The 20,921-nt window shown below is 48.0% G+C and overlaps 1 protein-coding gene across 1 annotated transcript in view; it reads right to left on the reverse strand.

Moving 5' to 3' along the window:
* Nucleotides 1-20,921, reverse strand: part of LOC142312171 (uncharacterized) — a 159,162-nt gene that overhangs the window by 137,365 nt on the left and 876 nt on the right. The gene's annotated exons all lie outside the window — the stretch shown is intronic.

The following is a 20,921-nucleotide window of genomic DNA, read 5'->3' on the forward strand; positions in this document are numbered from 1 at the left end:
AGGGGGCGGTTCGTTCAGCGTCACAGCGACGTCACAGCAGCGTCACTGAACCACCGCCCAATAGAAAAGGAGGGGAGGAGATGAGCGGCCGGAACATGCCGCCCACCTCCTTCCTTCCTCCTTTTCCGGTGGACACAGGTAAGGAGATGTTTGTCGTTCCAGCGGCGTTACACAGAGCGGTGTGTGCTGCCGCAGGAACGACAAACAACATCGTTACTGCAGCAGCAACGATAATTGGGAATAGGGGGTGATGTCACCAATGAGCAATTTTGAACGTTTTTGCGACGAGTCAAAATCGTTCATAGGCGTCACACACAACGACATCGCTAAAGCGGCCGGATGTGCGTCACAAATTCCGTGTCCCCAACGAGATCGCTTTAGCGATATTGTAGCGTGTAAAGCCATACTTAGTGTCGTTATGAAGGCCATTCTATCAATGTAATGCATCGTCAGCAGCTGAGGTGTATTATTAGGTTCTGCAGCAGCTGAGGTGTATTATGGGGTTCTGCAGTAGCTGAGATGTGTATAATGAGATTCTGTAGCATCTGAGGTGTGTATGATGAGGTTCTGCAGCAGCTGAGGTGTGCATTATGAAGTTCTGCAGAATATTACATTATTCGGCGTGGATTTCTTTTACAAATTTTCCAACAAAATTATTTGCAGCATTGCCAAATGGGGTGAGCCCAGACTGGTTAATAAAGGGATTACAGTATATATGCCATAGTTCTTCCATACACAGCACCCCCCATCCTCATGGTGTATGTTGTGCTGCACCTCAGTCTGTTCAGGTCATTTTAGCTGAGGCAGCGACACATACACACCATAAGGACTGGGGGCGCTGTGTATGTGATGCTGCACCTCAGTGTGTTCAGGTCAGTGGAGCTGAGAGGCAGTGACACATACACAGCGCCCCCCGTTCTTATGGTGTGTATGTGGTGCTGCAACACAGTCTGTTCAGGTCAGTGGAGCTGAGAGGCAGTAACACATATAACCTGAGGACTCTTTATTATGTATAAAGCAGAGCTTTTTTCTAATGTCTTACATTCCCCTTTACCTTCTGTATTTTGGACTTTTTGGTCCGGAGTACACACAGCATCGGCCGCCGACTCCATGGTGCCTTGTCTGGTATCATCTGGTACATTTATCCTCAGGATTCCACCAATGGGACCACTACCTGCGCCGCTCTAAGGCGGGCTTTACACGCTGCGACATCGCTAGCAATTGGTAGCGATGTCGAGTACGATAGCACCCGCCCCCGTCGTACATGCGATATGTGGTGATTGCTTCCGTAGCGAACATTATCGCTACGGCAGCTTCACATGCACATACCTGGTCGACGACGTCGCTGTGACCGCCGAACAATATCTCCTTCAAGGGGGAGGTGCGTTTGGCGTCACAGCGACCATCACCGCGACGTCACTAAGCGGCCGGCCAATAGAAGTGGAGGGGCGGAGATAAGCAGGACGTAACATCCCGCCCACCTCCTTCCTTCCGCATTGTCGGTGGAGGCAGGTAAGGAGATGTTTGTCGTTCCTGCGGTGTCACACACAGCGATGTGTGGTGCTACAGGAACGACAAACAACATCGTACCGGCAGCAGCAGCGATATTATGAAAAGGAACGTCGTGTCACCGATCAACGATTTTTGCCGTTTTTGCGATTGGTAATCGTCGCTCCTAGGGTTTACATGCTGCGATGTCGGTAACGGCACCGGATGTGCGTCACTAATGACATGACCCCGAGGATATATCGTTACCAATGTCGCAACGTGTAAAGCCCGGCTAAGTGTATAGGAATTTATAACATCTCTCCATGATGAGCGGCATTTGGGATAATGCTCTGTACTACAGTAGTGCAGGGCATCACCGGAGCAATCACAGGCCAGATGTTACGTAATGTGTATGGGGCCATTAGTATTACACTGACCAGAGGGATAATACTCTGTACTACAGTAGTGCAGGGAAAAACCAGAGCAATCACAGGCCGGATGTTATGTAATGTGTATGGGGCCATTAGTATTAGGCTGCTTTCACACTTGCGTTGTGAGGCATCCGTCACAGTGCGTTGTGTGACACATGTGACGGATGCAACGCAAATAGTGTGATAATAAAGGTAACGGATTCCTGTGAAAGAAGATTTGCGGTCGGGAGGAGAGAGAGAGGTGACCGCAAATCCCCTGAGTGATCGCAGTGAGCCGCGCGATCAGTGGTGCCGTCACTCAGGTAACCCGTGGCCACAGCAAAAGTCCTCCACCTGAGAGCGGTAGCCACAGGTAACCTGAATGAGGGTACAGCTGATCGCGCGGCTCACTTCAGTTGCTGCGTGGAGCCAATAGAGAGCGGTCGTGTTCTACGGCAGCTCCTGTCAGCTTCATGTAGCAGAGCTGGATGCGTCGTGGGACATCGTGTGGCTTACGTCGGACCTGGACGGGTATTTGGGGATTAATAAAGTGGTGAAAGAGGGTAATTTTTTTGTCTTTTATTCCAAATAAAGGATTTTTTTCTGGTGTTTGTGTTTATTTACTTTCACTTACAGGTTAATCATTGGGGATGTCTCATAGATGCCTGCCATGATTAATCTAGGACTTAGTGGCAGCTATGGACTGCTGCCATTAACTCCTTATTACCCCGATTGCCAGCACACCAGGGCAATTCGGGATGAACCGGATAGAGACCCGGGACTGTCGCATCTAATGGATGTGGCAATTCCGGGTGGCTGCTGGCTGATATTTTAAAGCTGGGGGGCTCTTCATAACGTTGGGCTCCACATCTGGAGAATACCAGCCTTCAGCCGTGTGGCTTTATCTTGGCTGGTATAAAAATTGGGGGGACCACACGCCGTACTTTTTAAATTATTTATTTATTGTACTGCACTACATAGACCCGGCGGCTCGGATTGGTTGCAGTGAGAAAGCTGTCACTCAACGTGGGGGCGGGTCTGACTGCAACCAATCATAGGCACCGGTGGGCGGTGGAAGCAGGGAATACGACATTGAATAATGAGCGGCCGGCATTTTCAAAAGCAGGAGAAGCCGCCAGAGCAGTGTGACAGCTGTGGAGCGCCGCGCCAGTGATCGATGAGTATGAGAGAGAGGGTGAGAATCGGAGAGACCGACCGACAGAGAGAGATAGAGAGACCCGGAGTGATTTTAAGCGATTTAGATCGATCTGCTGGACATGCTGAGCATGCTCAGTAGAACGTGACGGAATCCGTCAGCGGATTCCGCCGCAATGTGCTATCATTAGACACCTTGGCGGATTCTAACGGAATCTGTCAAGGTGCGTTATTTTCACGACCCAACAAACGCTACATGTAGCGTTCCCTCCACCCGACGGTGCGTCAAATTAATGACTCAGCGTCATCCAGCGGATGCAACGCATACACATGCGTTACAGTGCATCGTCAATACAAGTCTATGGAGAATAGCGCAGTGCGTTAACTGTGCGCTATTCTCCACAGCGGCAGATTGCGCTGACCGCAAGTGTGAAAGCAGCCTTACACTGACCGGAGGAAAAATACTCTGTACTACAGTAGAGCAGGGCATCACCGGAGCAATCACAGGCCGGATGTTATGTAATGTGTATGGGGCCATTAGTATTACACTGACCGGAGGGATAATACTCTGTACTACAGTAGTGCGGGGCGTCACCGGAGCAATCACAGGCCGGATGTTATGTAATGTGTATGGGACCATTAGTATTACACTGAGCGGAGGGATAATACTCTGTACTACAGTAGTGCAGGGCGTCACTGGAGCAATCACAGGCCGGATGTTATGTAATGTGTATGGGGCCATTAGTATTACCCTGACAGAGGGATAATACTCTGTACTACAGTAGTGCAGGACGTCACCAGAGCAATCACAGACCGGATGTTATGTAATGTGTATGGGGCCATTAGTATTACACTGACCGGAGGGATAATACTCTGTACTACAGTAGTGCATAGTGCAAGACGTCACCGGAGAAATCACAGGCCGGATGTTATGTAATGTGTTTGGGGCCATTAGAATTACACTGACCGGAGAGATAATACTCTGTACTACAGTAGTGCAGGGCGTCACCGGAGCAATCACAGGCCGGATGTTATGTAATGTGTATGGGGCCATTAGTATTACACTGAGCGGAGGGATAATACTCTGTACTACAGTAGTGCAGGGCGTCACCGGAGCAATCACAGGCCGGATGTTATGTAATGTGTATGGGGCCATTAGTATTACACTGCCCCTTAGGGATAATACTCTGTACTACAGTAGTGCAGGACATCACCGGAGCAATCACAGGCCGGATATTATGTAATGTGTATGGGGCCATTAGTATTACACTGAATGGAGGGATAATACTCTGTACTACAGTAGTGCAGGACGTCACCGGAGCAATCACAGGCCGGATGTTATGTAATGTGTATGGGGCCATTAGTATTACACTGAGCGGAGGGATAATACTCTGTACTACAGTAGTGCAGGGCGTCACCGGAGCAATCACAGGCCGGATGTTATGTAATGTGTATGGGGCCATTAGTATTACACTGCCCCTTAGGGATAATACTCTGTACTACAGTAGTGCAGGGCATCACCGGAGCAATCACAGGCCGGATATTATGTAATGTGTATGGGGCCATTAGTATTACAATGAATGGAGGGATAATACTCTGTACTACAGTAGTGCAGGACGTCACCGGAGCAATCACAGGCCGGATGTTATGTAATGTGTATGGGGCTATTAGTATTACACTGAGCGGAGGGATAATACTCTGTACTACAGTAGTGCAGGACATCACCGGAGCAATCACAGGCCGGATGTTATGTACTGTGTATGGGGCCATTAGTATTACACTGAATGGAGGGATAATACTCTGTACTACAGTAGTGCAGGACGTCACCGGAGCAATCACAGGCCGGATGTTATGTAATGTGTATGAGGCCATTAGTATTACACTGACCGGAGGGATAATACTCTGTACTACAGTAGTGCAGGGCATCACTGGAGCAATCACAGGCCGGATGTTATGTAATGTGTATGGGGCCATTAGTATTACACTGACCGGAGGGATAATACTCTGTACTACAGTAGTGCAGGGCGTCACCGGAGCAATCACAGGCCGGATGTTATGTAATGTGTATGGGGCCATTAGTATTACACTGAGCGGAGGGATAATACTCTGTACTACAGTAGTGCAGGACGTCACCGGAGCAATCACAGGCCGGATGTTATGTAATGTGTATGGGGCCATTAGTATTACACTGAGCGGAGGGATAATACTCTGTACTACAGTAGTGTAGGGCATCACCGGAGCAATCACAGGCCGGATGTTATGTAATGTGTATGGGGCCATTAGTATTACACTGACCGGAGGGATAATACTCTGTACTACAGTAGTGCAGGGCGTCACCGGAGCAATCACAGGCCGGATGTTATGTAATGTGTATGGGGCCATTAGTATTACACTGACCGGAGGGATAATACTCTGTACTACAGTAGTGCAGGGCATCACTGGAGCAATCACAGGCCGGATGTTATGTAATGTGTATGGGGCATTAGTATTACACTGACTGGAGGGATAATACTCTGTACTACAGTAGTGCAGGGTGTCACCGGAGCAATCACAGGCCGGATGTTATGTAATGTGTATGGGGCCATTAGTATTACACTGGCCGGAGGGATAATACTCTGTACTACAGTAGTGCAGGGCATCACCGGAGCAATCACAGGCCGGATGTTATGTAATGTGTATGGGGCCATTAGTATTACACTGACGGGAGGGATAATACTCTGTACTACAGTAGAGCAGGACGTCACCGGAGCAATCACAGGCCGGATGTTATGTAATGTGTATGGGGCCATTAGTATTACACTGACGGGAGGGATAATACTCTGTACTACAGTAGTGCAGGGCGTCACCGGAGCAATCACAGGCCGGATGTTATGTAATGTGTATGGGGCCATTAGTATTACACTGAGCGTAGAGATAATACTCTGTACTACAGTAGTGCAGGGCGTCACCGGAGCAATCACAGGCCGGATGTTATGTAATGTGTATGGGGCCATTAGTATTACACTGAATGGAGGGATAATACTCTGTACTACAGTAGTGCAGGACGTCACCGGAGCAATCACAGGCCGGATGTTATGTAATGTGTATGAGGCCATTAGTATTACACTGACCGGAGGGATAATACTCTGTACTACAGTAGAGCAGGGCGTCACCGGAGCAATCACAGGCCGGATGTTATGTAATGTGTATGGGGCCATTAGTATTACACTGGCCGGAGGGATAATACTCTGTACTACAGTAGTGCAGGGCATCACCGGAGCAATCACAGGCCGGATGTTATGTAATGTGTATAGGGCCATTAGTATTACACTGACGGGAGGGATAATACTCTGTACTACAGTAGAGCAGGACGTCACCGGAGCAATCACAGGCCGGATGTTATGTAATGTGTATGGGGCCATTAGTATTACACTGAGCGTAGAGATAATACTCTGTACTACAGTAGTGCAGGGCGTCACCGGAGCAATCACAGGCCGGATGTTATGTAATGTGTATGGGGCCATTAGTATTACACTGAATGGAGGGATAATACTCTGTACTACAGTAGTGCAGGACGTCACCGGAGCAATCACAGGCCGGATGTTATGTAATGTGTATGAGGCCATTAGTATTACACTGACCGGAGGGATAATACTCTGTACTACAGTAGAGCAGGGCGTCACCGGAGCAATCACAGGCTGGATGTTATGTAATGTGTATGGGGCCATTAGTATTACACTGACCGGGGGGATAATATTCTGTACTACAGTAGTGCAGGGCATCACCGGAGCAATCACAGGCCGGATGTTATGTAATGTGTATGGGGCCATTAGTATTACACTGAGCGGAGGGATAATAGTCTGTATTACAGTAGTGCAGGGCATCACCGGAGCAATCACAGGCCGGATGTTGTGTAATGTGTATGGGGCCATTAGTATTACACTGACTGGAGGGATAATACTCTGTACTACAGTAGTGCAGGGCATCACCGGAGCAATCACAGGCCGGATGTTATGTAATGTGTATGGGGCCATTAGTATTACACTGAGCGGAGGGATAATAGTCTGTATTACAGTAGTGCAGGGCATCACCGGAGCAATCACAGGCCGGATGTTGTGTAATGTGTATGGGGCCATTAGTATTACACTGACTGGAGGGATAATACTCTGTACTACAGTAGAGCAGAACGTCACCGGAGCAATCACAGGCCGGATGTTATGTAATGTGTATGGGGCCATTAGTATTACACTGACCGGAGGGATAATACTCTGTACTACAGTAGTGCAGGGCGTCACCGGAGCAATCACAGGCCGGATGTTATGTAATGTGTATGGGGCCATTAGTATTACACTGACAGGAGGGATAATACTCTGTACTACAGTAGTGCAGGACATCACCGGAGCAATCACAGGCCGGATGTTTTGTAATGTGTATGGGGCCATTAGTATTACACTGAGCGGAGGGATAATACTCTGTACTACAGTAGAGCAGGGCGTCACCGGAGCAATCACAGGCCGGATGTTATGTAATGTATATGGGGCCATTAGTATTACACTGAGCGGAGGGATAATACTCTGTACTACAGTAGTGCAGGGCGTCATCGGAGCAATCACAGGCTGGATGTTATGTAATGTGTATGGGGCCATTAGTATTACACTGACCGGGGGGATAATATTCTGTACTACAGTAGTGCAGGGCATCACCGGAGCAATCACAGGCCGGATGTTATGTAATGTGTATGGGGCCATTAGTATTACACTGAGCGGAGGGATAATAGTCTGTATTACAGTAGTGCAGGGCATCACCGGAGCAATCACAGGCCGGATGTTGTGTAATGTGTATGGGGCCATTAGTATTACACTGACTGGAGGGATAATACTAAGTACTACAGTAGAGCAGAACGTCACCGGAGCAATCACAGGCCGGATGTTATGTAATGTGTATGGGGCCATTAGTATTACACTGACCGGAGGGATAATACTCGGTACTACAGTAGTGCAGGGCGTCACCGGAGCAATCACAGGCCGGATGTTATGTAATGTGTATGGGGCTATTAGTATTACACTGAGCGGAGCGATAATACTCTGTACTACAGTAGTGCAGGGCATCACCGGAGCAATCACAGGCCGGATGTTATGTAATGTGTATGGGGCCATTAGTATTACACTGACCAGAGGGATAATACTCTGTACTACAGTAGTGCAGGGCATCACCGGAGCAATCACAGGCCGGATGTTATGTAATGTGTATGAGGCCATTAGTATTACACTGGCCGGAGGGATAATACTCTGTACTACAGTAGTGCAGGGCGTCACCGGAGCAATCACAGGCCGGATGTTATGTAATGTGTATGAGGCCATTAGTATTACACTGGCCGGAGGGATAATACTCTGTACTACAGTAGTGCAGGACGTCACCGGAGCAATCACAGGCTGGATGTTATGTAATGTGTATGGGCCATTAGTATTACACTGACCGGAGGGACAATACTCTGTACTACAGTAGTGCAGGGCATCACCGGAGCAATCACAGACCGGATGTTATGTAATGTGTATGGGGCCATTAGTATTACACTGGCCGGAGGGATAATACTCTGTACTACAGTAGTGCAGGACGTCACCGGAGCAATCACAGGCCGGATGTTATGTAATGTGTATGAGGCCATTAGTATTACACTGACCGGAGGGATAATACTCTGTACTACAGTAGTGCAGGGCGTCACCGGAGCAATCACAGGCCGGATGTTATGTAATGTGTATGAGGCCATTAGTATTACACTGGCCGGAGGGATAATACTCTGTACTACAGTAGTGCAGGGCGTCACCGGAGCAATCACAGGCCGGATGTTATGTAATGTGTATGAGGCCATTAGTATTACACTGGCCGGAGGGATAATACTCTGTACTACAGTAGTGCAGGACGTCACCGGAGCAATCACAGGCTGGATGTTATGTAATGTGTATGGGCCATTAGTATTACACTGACCGGAGGGACAATACTCTGTACTACAGTAGTGCAGGGCATCACCGGAGCAATCACAGACCGGATGTTATGTAATGTGTATGGGGCCATTAGTATTACACTGACCGGAGGGATAATACTCTGTACTACAGTAGTGCAGGGCATCACCGGAGCAATCACAGACCAGATGTTATGTAATGTGTATGAGGCCATTAGTATTACACTGGCCGGAGGGATAATACTCTGTACTACAGTAGTGCAGGACGTCACCGGAGCAATCACAGGCTGGATGTTATGTAATGTGTATGGGCCATTAGTATTACACTGACCGGAGGGACAATACTCTGTACTACAGTAGTGCAGGGCATCACCGGAGCAATCACAGACCGGATGTTATGTAATGTGTATGGGGCCATTAGTATTACACTGACCGGAGGGATAATACTCTGTACTACAGTAGTGCAGTGCATCACCGGAGCAATCACAGACCGGATGTTATGTAATGTGTATGGGGCCATTAGTATTACACTGGCCGGAGGGATAATACTCTGTACTACAGTAGAGCAGGGCGTCACCGGAGCAATCACAGGCCGGATGTTATGTAATGTGTATGGAGCAATTAGTATTACACTGCCCGGAGGGATAATGCTCTGTACTACAGTAGAGCAGGGCGTCACCGGAGCAATCACAGGCCGGATGTTATGTAATGTGTATGGGGCCATTAGTATTACACTGACCGGAGGGACAATACTCTGTACTACAGTAGTGCAGGGCATCACCGGAGCAATCACAGACCGGATGTTATGTAATGTGTATGAGGCCATTAGTATTACACTGGCCGGAGGGATAATACTCTGTACTACAGTAGAGCAGGACGTCACCGGAGCAATCACAGACCAGATGTTATGTAATGTGTATGGAGCCATTAGTATTACACTGCCCGGAGGGATAATACTCTGTACTACAGTAGTGCAGGGCATCACCGGAGCAATCACAGACCGGATGTTATGTAATGTGTATGAGGCCATTAGTATTACACTGGCCGGAGGGATAATACTCTGTACTACAGTAGTGCAGGGCGTCACCGGAGCAATCACAGACCAGATGTTATGTAATGTGTATGGGGCCATTAGTATTACACTGCCCGGAGGGATAATGCTCTGTACTACAGTAGTGCAGGGCATCACCGGAGCAATCACAGGCCGGATGTTATGTAATGTGTATGGGGCCATTAGTATTACACTGCCCGGAGGGATAATGCTCTGTACTACAGTAGTGCAGGGCATCACCGGAGCAATCACAGGCCGGATGTTATGTAATGTGTATGGAGCCATTAGTATTACACTGCCCGGAGGGATAATGCTCTGTACTACAGTAGTGCAGGGCATCACCGGAGCAATCACAGGCCGGATGTTATGTAATGTGTATGGGGCCATTAGTATTACACTGAGAGGAGGGATAATAGTCTGTATTACAGTAGTGCAGGGCGTCACCAAAGCAATCACAGGCCGGATGTTATGTAATGTGTATGGAGCCATTAGTATTACACTGACCAGAGGGATAATACTCTGTACTACAGTAGTGCAGGACGTCACCGGAGCAATCACAGAAAGGATGTTATGTAATGTGTATGGGGCCATTAGTATTACACTGACTGGAGGGATAATACTCTGTACTACAGTAGAGCAGGACGTCACCGGAGCAATCACAGACCGGATGTTATGTAATGTGTATGAGGCCATTAGTATTACACTGGCCGGAGGGATAATACTCTGTACTACAGTAGTGCAGGGCATCACCGGAGTAATCACAGGCTGGATGTTATGTAATGTGTATGGGGCCATTAGTATTACACTGGCCGGAGGGATAATACTCTGTACTACAGTAGTGCAGGGCATCACCGGAGCAATCACAGGCCGGATGTTATGTAATGTGTATGGGGCCATTAGTATTACACTGAGCGGAGGGATAATACTCTGTACTACAGTAGAGCAGGACGTCACCGGAGCAATCACAGGCCGGATGTTATGTAATGTGTATGAGGCTATTAGTATTACACTGACCGGAAAGATAATACTCTGTACTACAGTAGTGCAGGGCGTCACCGGAGCAATCACAGGCCGGATGTTATGTAATGTGTATGAGGCCATTAGTATTACACTGACCGGAGGGATAATACTCTGTACTACAGTAGTGCAGGGCATCACCGGAGTAATCACAGGCTGGATGTTATGTAATGTGTATGGGGCCATTAGTATTACACTGACCGGAGGGATAATACTCTGTACTACAGTAGTGCAGGGCGTCACCGGAGCAATCACAGGCCGGATGTTATGTAATGTGTATGAGGCCATTAGTATTACACTGGCCGGAGGGATAATACTCTGTACTACAGTAGTGCACTGTGCAGGGCATCACAGGAGCAATCACAGGCCGGATGTTATGTAATGTGTATGGGGCCATTAGTATTACACTGGCCGGAGGGATAATACTCTGTACTACAGTAGTGCAGGGCATCACCGGAGTAATCACAGGCTGGATGTTATGTAATGTGTATGGGGCCATTAGTATTACACTGAGCGGAGGGATAATACTCTGTACTACAGTAGTGCAGGGCATCACCGGAGCAATCACAGGCCGGATGTTATGTAATGTGTATGGAGCCATTAGTATTACACTGGCCGGAGGGATAATACTCTGTACTACAGTAGTGCAGGGCATCACCGGAGCAATCACAGGCTGGATGTTATGTAATGTGTATGGGGCCATTAGTATTACACTGGCCGGAGGGATAATACTCTGTACTACAGTAGTGCAGGGCGTCACCGGAGCAATCACAGGCCGGATGTTATGTAATGTGTATGAGGCCATTAGTATTACACTGACCGGAGGGATAATACTCTGTACTACAGTAGTGCAGGGCATCACCGGAGTAATCACAGGCTGGATGTTATGTAATGTGTATGGGGCCATTAGTATTACACTGACCGGAGGGATAATACTCTGTACTACAGTAGTGCAGGGCGTCACCGGAGCAATCACAGGCCGGATGTTATGTAATGTGTATGAGGCCATTAGTATTACACTGGCCGGAGGGATAATACTCTGTACTACAGTAGTGCACTGTGCAGGGCATCACAGGAGCAATCACAGGCCGGATGTTATGTAATGTGTATGGGGCCATTAGTATTACACTGGCCGGAGGGATAATACTCTGTACTACAGTAGTGCAGGGCATCACCGGAGTAATCACAGGCTGGATGTTATGTAATGTGTATGGGGCCATTAGTATTACACTGGCCGGAGGGATAATACTCTGTACTACAGTAGGGCAGGGCATCACCGGAGCAATCACAGGCCGGATGTTATGTAATGTGTATGGGGCCATTAGTATTACACTGAGCGGAGGGATAATACTCTGTACTACAGTAGAGCAGGACGTCACCGGAGCAATCACAGGCCGGATGTTATGTAATGTGTATGAGGCCATTAGTATTACACTGACCGGAGGGATAATACTCTGTACTACAGTAGTGCAGGGCATCACCGGAGTAATCACAGGCTGGATGTTATGTAATGTGTATGGGGCCATTAGTATTACACTGACCGGAGGGATAATACTCTGTACTACAGTAGTGCAGGGCGTCACCGGAGCAATCACAGGCCGGATGTTATGTAATGTGTATGAGGCCATTAGTATTACACTGGCCGGAGGGATAATACTCTGTACTACAGTAGTGCACTGTGCAGGGCATCACCGGAGCAATCACAGGCCGGATGTTATGTAATGTGTATGGGGCTATTAGTATTACACTTAGCGGAGCGATAATACTCTGTACTACAGTAGTGCAGGGCATCACTGGAGCAATCACAGGCCGGATGTTATGTAATGTGTATGGGGCATTAGTATTACACTGAGCGGAGGGATAATACTCTGTACTACAGTAGTGCAGGGCGTCACTGGAGCAATCACAGGCCGGATGTTACGTAATGTGTATGGGGCCATTAGTATTACACTGAGCGGAGGGATAATACTCTGTACTACAGTAGTGCAGGGCGTCACCGGAGCAATCACAGGCCGAATGTTATGTAATGTGTATGAGGCCATTAGTATTACACTGACCGGAAGGATAATACTCTGTACTACAGTAGTGCAGGGCGTCACCGGAGCAATCACAGGCCGAATGTTATGTAATGTGTATGAGGCCATTAGTATTACACTGAGCGGAGGGATAATACTCTGTACTACAGTAGTGCAGGGCGTCACCGGAGCAATCACAGGCCGGATGTTATGTAATGTGTATGAGGCCATTAGTATTACACTGAGCGGAGGGATAATACTCTGTACTACAGTAGTGCAGGGCGTCACCAAAGCAATCACAGGCCGGATGTTATGTAATGTGTATGAGGCCATTAGTATTACACTGAGCGGAGGGATAATACTCTGTACTACAGTAGTGCAGGGCGTCACCGGAGCAATCACAGGCCGAATGTTATGTAATGTGTATGAGGCCATTAGTATTACACTGACCGGAAGGATAATACTCTGTACTACAGTAGTGCAGGGCGTCACCGGAGCAATCACAGGCCGGATGTTATGTAATGTGTATGAGGCCATTAGTATTACACTGCCCGGAGGGATAATGCTCTGTACTACAGTAGTGCAGGGCATCACCGGAGCAATCACAGGTCGGATGTTGTGTAATGTGTATGGGGCCATTAGTATTACACTGACCGGAGGGATAATACTCTGTACTACAGTAGTGCAGGGCGTCACCAAAGCAATCACAGGCCGGATGTTATGTAATGTGTATGGAGCCATTAGTATTACACTGACCAGAGGGATAATACTCTGTACTACAGTAGAGCAGGACGTCACCGGAGTAATCACAGGCTGGATGTTATGTAATGTGTATGGGGCCATTGGTATTACACTGAGCGGAGGGATAATACTCTGTACTACAGTAGTGCAGGGCGTCACCGGAGCAATCACAGGCCGGATGTTATGTAATGTGTATGGGGCTATTAGTATTACACTGACCGGAGGGATAATACTCTGTACTACAGTAGTGCAGGGCGTCACTGGAGCAATCACAGGCCGGATGTTATGTAATGTGTATGGGGCCATTAGTATTACACTGGCCGGAGGGATAATACTCTGTACTACAGTAGTGCAGGGCATCACCGGAGCAATCACAGGCCGGATGTTATGTAATGTGTATGGGGCCATTAGTATTACACTGACCGGAGGGATAATACTCTGTACTACAGTAGTGCAGGGCGTCACCGGAGCAATCACAGGCCGGATGTTATGTAATGTGTATGAGGCCATTAGTATTACACTGGCCGGAGGGATAATACTCTGTACTACAGTAGTGCACTGTGCAGGGCATCACCGGAGCAATCACAGGCCGGATGTTATGTAATGTGTATGGGGCTATTAGTATTACACTTAGCGGAGCGATAATACTCTGTACTACAGTAGTGCAGGGCATCACTGGAGCAATCACAGGCCGGATGTTATGTAATGTGTATGGGGCATTAGTATTACACTGAGCGGAGGGATAATACTCTGTACTACAGTAGTGCAGGGCGTCACTGGAGCAATCACAGGCCGGATGTTACGTAATGTGTATGGGGCCATTAGTATTACACTGAGCGGAGGGATAATACTCTGTACTACAGTAGTGCAGGGCGTCACCGGAGCAATCACAGGCCGAATGTTATGTAATGTGTATGAGGCCATTAGTATTACACTGACCGGAAGGATAATACTCTGTACTACAGTAGTGCAGGGCGTCACCGGAGCAATCACAGGCCGAATGTTATGTAATGTGTATGAGGCCATTAGTATTACACTGAGCGGAGGGATAATACTCTGTACTACAGTAGTGCAGGGCGTCACCGGAGCAATCACAGGCCGGATGTTATGTAATGTGTATGAGGCCATTAGTATTACACTGAGCGGAGGGATAATACTCTGTACTACAGTAGTGCAGGGCGTCACCAAAGCAATCACAGGCCGGATGTTATGTAATGTGTATGAGGCCATTAGTATTACACTGAGCGGAGGGATAATACTCTGTACTACAGTAGTGCAGGGCGTCACCGGAGCAATCACAGGCCGAATGTTATGTAATGTGTATGAGGCCATTAGTATTACACTGACCGGAAGGATAATACTCTGTACTACAGTAGTGCAGGGCGTCACCGGAGCAATCACAGGCCGGATGTTATGTAATGTGTATGAGGCCATTAGTATTACACTGCCCGGAGGGATAATGCTCTGTACTACAGTAGTGCAGGGCATCACCGGAGCAATCACAGGTCGGATGTTGTGTAATGTGTATGGGGCCATTAGTATTACACTGACCGGAGGGATAATACTCTGTACTACAGTAGTGCAGGGCGTCACCAAAGCAATCACAGGCCGGATGTTATGTAATGTGTATGGAGCCATTAGTATTACACTGACCAGAGGGATAATACTCTGTACTACAGTAGAGCAGGACGTCACCGGAGTAATCACAGGCTGGATGTTATGTAATGTGTATGGGGCCATTGGTATTACACTGAGCGGAGGGATAATACTCTGTACTACAGTAGTGCAGGGCGTCACCGGAGCAATCACAGGCCGGATGTTATGTAATGTGTATGGGGCTATTAGTATTACACTGACCGGAGGGATAATACTCTGTACTACAGTAGTGCAGGGCGTCACTGGAGCAATCACAGGCCGGATGTTATGTAATGTGTATGGGGCCATTAGTATTACACTGGCCGGAGGGATAATACTCTGTACTACAGTAGTGCAGGGCATCACCGGAGTAATCACAGGCTGGATGTTATGTAATGTGTATGGGGCCATTGGTATTACACTGAGCGGAGGGATAATACTCTGTACTACAGTAGTGCAGGGCGTCACCGGAGCAATCACAGGCCGGATGCTATGTAATGTGTATGAGGCCATTAGTATTACACTGGCCGGAGGGATAATACTCTGTACTACAGTAGTGCAGGGCGTCACCGGAGCAATCACAGGCCGGATGTTATGTAATGTGTATGGGGCTATTAGTATTACACTGAGCGGAGGGATAATACTCTGTACTACAGTAGTGCAGGGCGTCACTGGAGCAATCACAGGCCGGATGTTATGTAATGTGTATGAGGCCATTAGTATTACACTGACCGGAGGGATAATACTCTGTACTACAGTAGTGCAGGGCGTCACCGGAGCAATCACAGGCCGGATGTTATGTAATGTGTATGAGGCCATTAGTATTACACTGGCCGGAGGGATAATATTCTGTACTACAGTAGTGCAGGGCGTCACCGGAGCAATCACAGGCCGGATGTTATGTAATGTGTATGAGGCCATTAGTATTACACTGGCCGGAGGGATAATACTCTGTACTACAGTAGTGCAGGACGTCACCGGAGCAATCACAGGCTGGATGTTATGTAATGTGTATGGGCCATTAGTATTACACTGAGCGGAGGGATAATACTCTGTACTACAGTAGTGCAGGGCGTCACCGGAGCAATCACAGGCCGGATGTTATGTAATGTGTATGAGGCCATTAGTATTACACTGACCGGAGGGACAATACTCTGTACTACAGTAGTGCAGGGCGTCACCGGAGCAATCACAGGCCGGATGTTATGTAATGTGTATGAGGCCATTAGTATTACACTGAGCGGAGGGATAATACTCTGTACTACAGTAGTGCAGGGCATCACCGGAGCAATCACAGACCGGATGTTATGTAATGTGTATGGAGCCATTAGTATTACACTGACCGGAGGGATAATACTCTGTACTACAGTAGTGCAGGGCATCACCGGAGCAATCACAGACCGGATGTTATGTAATGTGTATGAGGCCATTAGTATTACACTGGCCGGAGGGATAATACTCTGTACTACAGTAGAGCAGGGCGTCACCGGAGCAATCACAGGCCGGATGTTATGTAATGTGTATGGGGCCATTAGTATTACACTGCCCGGAGGGATAATGCTCTGTACTACAGTAGTGCAGGGCATCACCGGAGCAATCACAGGCCGGATGTTATGTAATGTGTATGGGGCCATTAGTATTACACTGAGCGGAGGGATAATAGTCTGTATTACAGTAGTGCAGGGCATCACTGGAGCAATCACAGGCCGGATGTTATGTAATGTGTATGGAGCCATTAGTATTACACTGACCAGAGGGATAATACTCTGTACTACAGTAGTGCAGGGCATCACCGGAGCAATCACAGACCGGATGTTATGTAATGTGTATGGGGCCATTAGTATTACACTGACTGGAGGGATAATACACTGTACTACAGTAGTGCAGGACGTCACCGGAGCAATCACAGACCGGATGTTATGTAATGTGTATGAGGCCATTAGTATTACACTGGCCGGAGGGATAATACTCTGTACTACAGTAGAGCAGGACGTCACCGGAGCAATCACAGACCGGATGTTATGTAATGTGTATGAGGCCATTAGTATTACACTGGCCGGAGGGATAATACTCTGTACTACAGTAGTGCAGGGCATCACCGGAGTAGTCACAGGCTGGATGTTATGTAATGTGTATGGGGCCATTAGTATTACACTGGCCGGAGGGATAATACTCTGTACTACAGTAGTGCAGGGCGTCACCGGAGCAATCACAGGCCGGATGTTATGTAATGTGAATGGGGCTATTAGTATTACACTGAGCGGAGCGATAATACTCTGTACTACAGTAGTGCAGGGCGTCACCAGAGCAATCACAGGCCGGATGTTATGTAATGTGTATGGGGCCATTAGTATTACACTGACCGGAGGGATAATACTCTGTACTACAGTAGTGCAGGGCGTCACTGGAGCAATCACAGGCCGGATGTTATGTAATGTGTATGAGGCCATTAGTATTACACTGACCGGAGGGATAATACTCTGTACTACAGTAGTGCAGGGCGTCACTGGAGCAATCACAGGCCGGATGTTATGTAATGTGTATGAGGCCATTAGTATTACACTGGCCGGAGGGATAATACTCTGTACTACAGTAGTGCAGGGCGTCACCGGAGCAATCACAGACCGGATGTTATGTAATGTGTATGGGGCCATTAGTATTACACTGAGCGGAGGGACAATACTCTGTACTACAGTAGTGCAGGGCGTCACCGGAGCAATCACAGGCCGGATGTTATGTAATGTGTATGGGGCCATTAGTATTACACTGACCGGAGGGATAATACTCTGTACTACAGTAGTGCAGGGCGTCACTGGAGCAATCACAGGCCGGATGTTATGTAATGTGTATGAGGCCATTAGTATTACACTGACCGGAGGGATAATACTCTGTACTATAGTAGTGCAGGGCGTCACCGGAGCAATCACAGGCCGGATGTTATGTAATGTGTATGGGGCCATTAGTATTACACTGAGCGGAGGGATAATACTCTGTACTACAGTAGTGCAGGGCGTCACCGGAGCAATCACAGGCCGGATGTTATGTAATGTGTATGGGGCCATTAGTATTACACTGACCGGAGGGATAATACTCTGTACTACAGTAGTACAGGGCGTCACCGGAGCAATCACAGGCCGGATGTTATGTAATGTGTATGGGGCAATTAGTATTACACTGACCGGAGGGATAATACTCTGTACTACAATAGTGCAGGGCATCACCGGAGCAATCACAGGCCGGATGTTATGTAATGTGTATGGGGCCATTAGTATTACACTGACCGGAGGGATAATACTCTGTACTACAGTAGTGCAGGGCGTCACTGGAGCAATCACAGGCCGGATGTTATGTAATGTGTATGAGGCCATTAGTATTACACTGACCGGAGGGATAATACTCTGTACTATAGTAGTGCAGGGCGTCACTGGAGCAATCACAGACCGGATGTTATGTAATGTGTATGAGGCCATTAGTATTACACTGACCGGAGGGATAATACTCTGTACTATAGTAGTGCAGGGCGTCACCGGAGCAATCACAGGCCGGATGTTATGTAAGGTGTATGAGGCCATTAGTATTACACTGGCCGGAGGGATAATACTCTGTACTACAGTAGTGCAGGGCGTCACCGGAGCAATCACAGACCGGATGTTATGTAATGTGTATGGGGCCATTAGTATTACACTGAGCGGAGGGACAATACTCTGTACTACAGTAGTGCAGGGCGTCACCGGAGCAATCACAGGCCGGATGTTATGTAATGTGTATGGGGCCATTAGTATTACACTGACCGGAGGGATAATACTCTGTACTACAGTAGTGCAGGGCGTCACTGGAGCAATCACAGGCCGGATGTTATGTAATGTGTATGAGGCCATTAGTATTACACTGACCGGAGGGATAATACTCTGTACTATAGTAGTGCAGGGCGTCACCGGAGCAATCACAGGCCGGATGTTATGTAATGTGTATGGGGCCATTAGTATTACACTGAGCGGAGGGATAATACTCTGTACTACAGTAGTGCAGGGCGTCACCGGAGCAATCACAGGCCGGATGTTATGTAATGTGTATGGGGCCATTAGTATTACACTGACCGGAGGGATAATACTCTGTACTACAGTAGTACAGGGCGTCACCGGAGCAATCACAGGCCGGATGTTATGTAATGTGTATGGGGCAATTAGTATTACACTGACCGGAGGGATAATACTCTGTACTACAATAGTGCAGGGCATCACCGGAGCAATCACAGGCCGGATGTTATGTAATGTGTATGGGGCCATTAGTATTACACTGACCGGAGGGATAATACTCTGTACTACAGTAGTGCAGGGCGTCACTGGAGCAATCACAGGCCGGATGTTATGTAATGTGTATGAGGCCATTAGTATTACACTGACCGGAGGGATAATACTCTGTACTATAGTAGTGCAGGGCGTCACTGGAGCAATCACAGGCCGGATGTTATGTAATGTGTATGAGGCCATTAGTATTACACTGGCCGGAGGGATAATACTCTGTACTACAGTAGAGCAGGGCGTCACCGGAGCAATCACAGGCCGGATGTTATGTAATGTGTATGGGGCCATTAGTATTACACTGCCCGGAGGGATAATGCTCTGTACTACAGTAGTGCAGAGCGTCACCGGAGGAATCACAGGCCGGATGTTATGTAATGTGTATGGAGCCATTAGTATTACACTGACAGGAGGGATAATACTCTGTACTACAGTAGAGCAGGACGTCACCGGAGCAATCACAGGCCGGATGTTATTTAATGTGTATGGGGCCATTAGTATTACACTGACTGGAGGGATAATACTCTGTACTACAGTAGAGCAGGACGTCACCGGAGCAATCACAGACCGGATGTTATGTAATGTGTATGGGGCCATTAGTATTACACTGAGCGGAGGGATAATACTCTGTACTACAGTAGAGCAGTACGTCACCGGAGCAATCACAGGCCGGATGTTATGTAATGTGTATGGGGCTATTAGTATTACACTGACCGGAGGGATAATACTCTGTACTACAGTAGTGCAGGGTGCCACCGGAGCAATCACAGGCCGGATGTTATGTAATGTGTATGGGGCCATTAGTATTACACTGACCGGAGGGATAATACTCGGTACTACAGTAGTGCAGGGCGTCACCGGAGCAATCACAGGCCGGATGTTATGTAATGTGTATGGGGCCATTAGTATTACACTGAGCGGAGGGATAATACTCTGTACTACAGTAGTGCAGGGCGTCACCGGAGCAATCACAGGCCGGATGTTATGTAACGTGTATGGGGCCAATAGTATTACACTGAGCGGAGGGATAATACTCTGTACTACAGTAGTGCAGTACGTCACCGGAGCAATCACAGGCCGGATGTTATGTAATGTGTATGGGGCCATTAGTGTTACACTGAGCGGAGGGATAATACTCTGTACTACAGTAGTGCAGGGTGTCACCAGAGC

Source organism: Anomaloglossus baeobatrachus, chromosome 5 (genome assembly GCF_048569485.1).
Source record: "Anomaloglossus baeobatrachus isolate aAnoBae1 chromosome 5, aAnoBae1.hap1, whole genome shotgun sequence".
NCBI lineage: Eukaryota > Metazoa > Chordata > Amphibia > Anura > Aromobatidae > Anomaloglossus > Anomaloglossus baeobatrachus.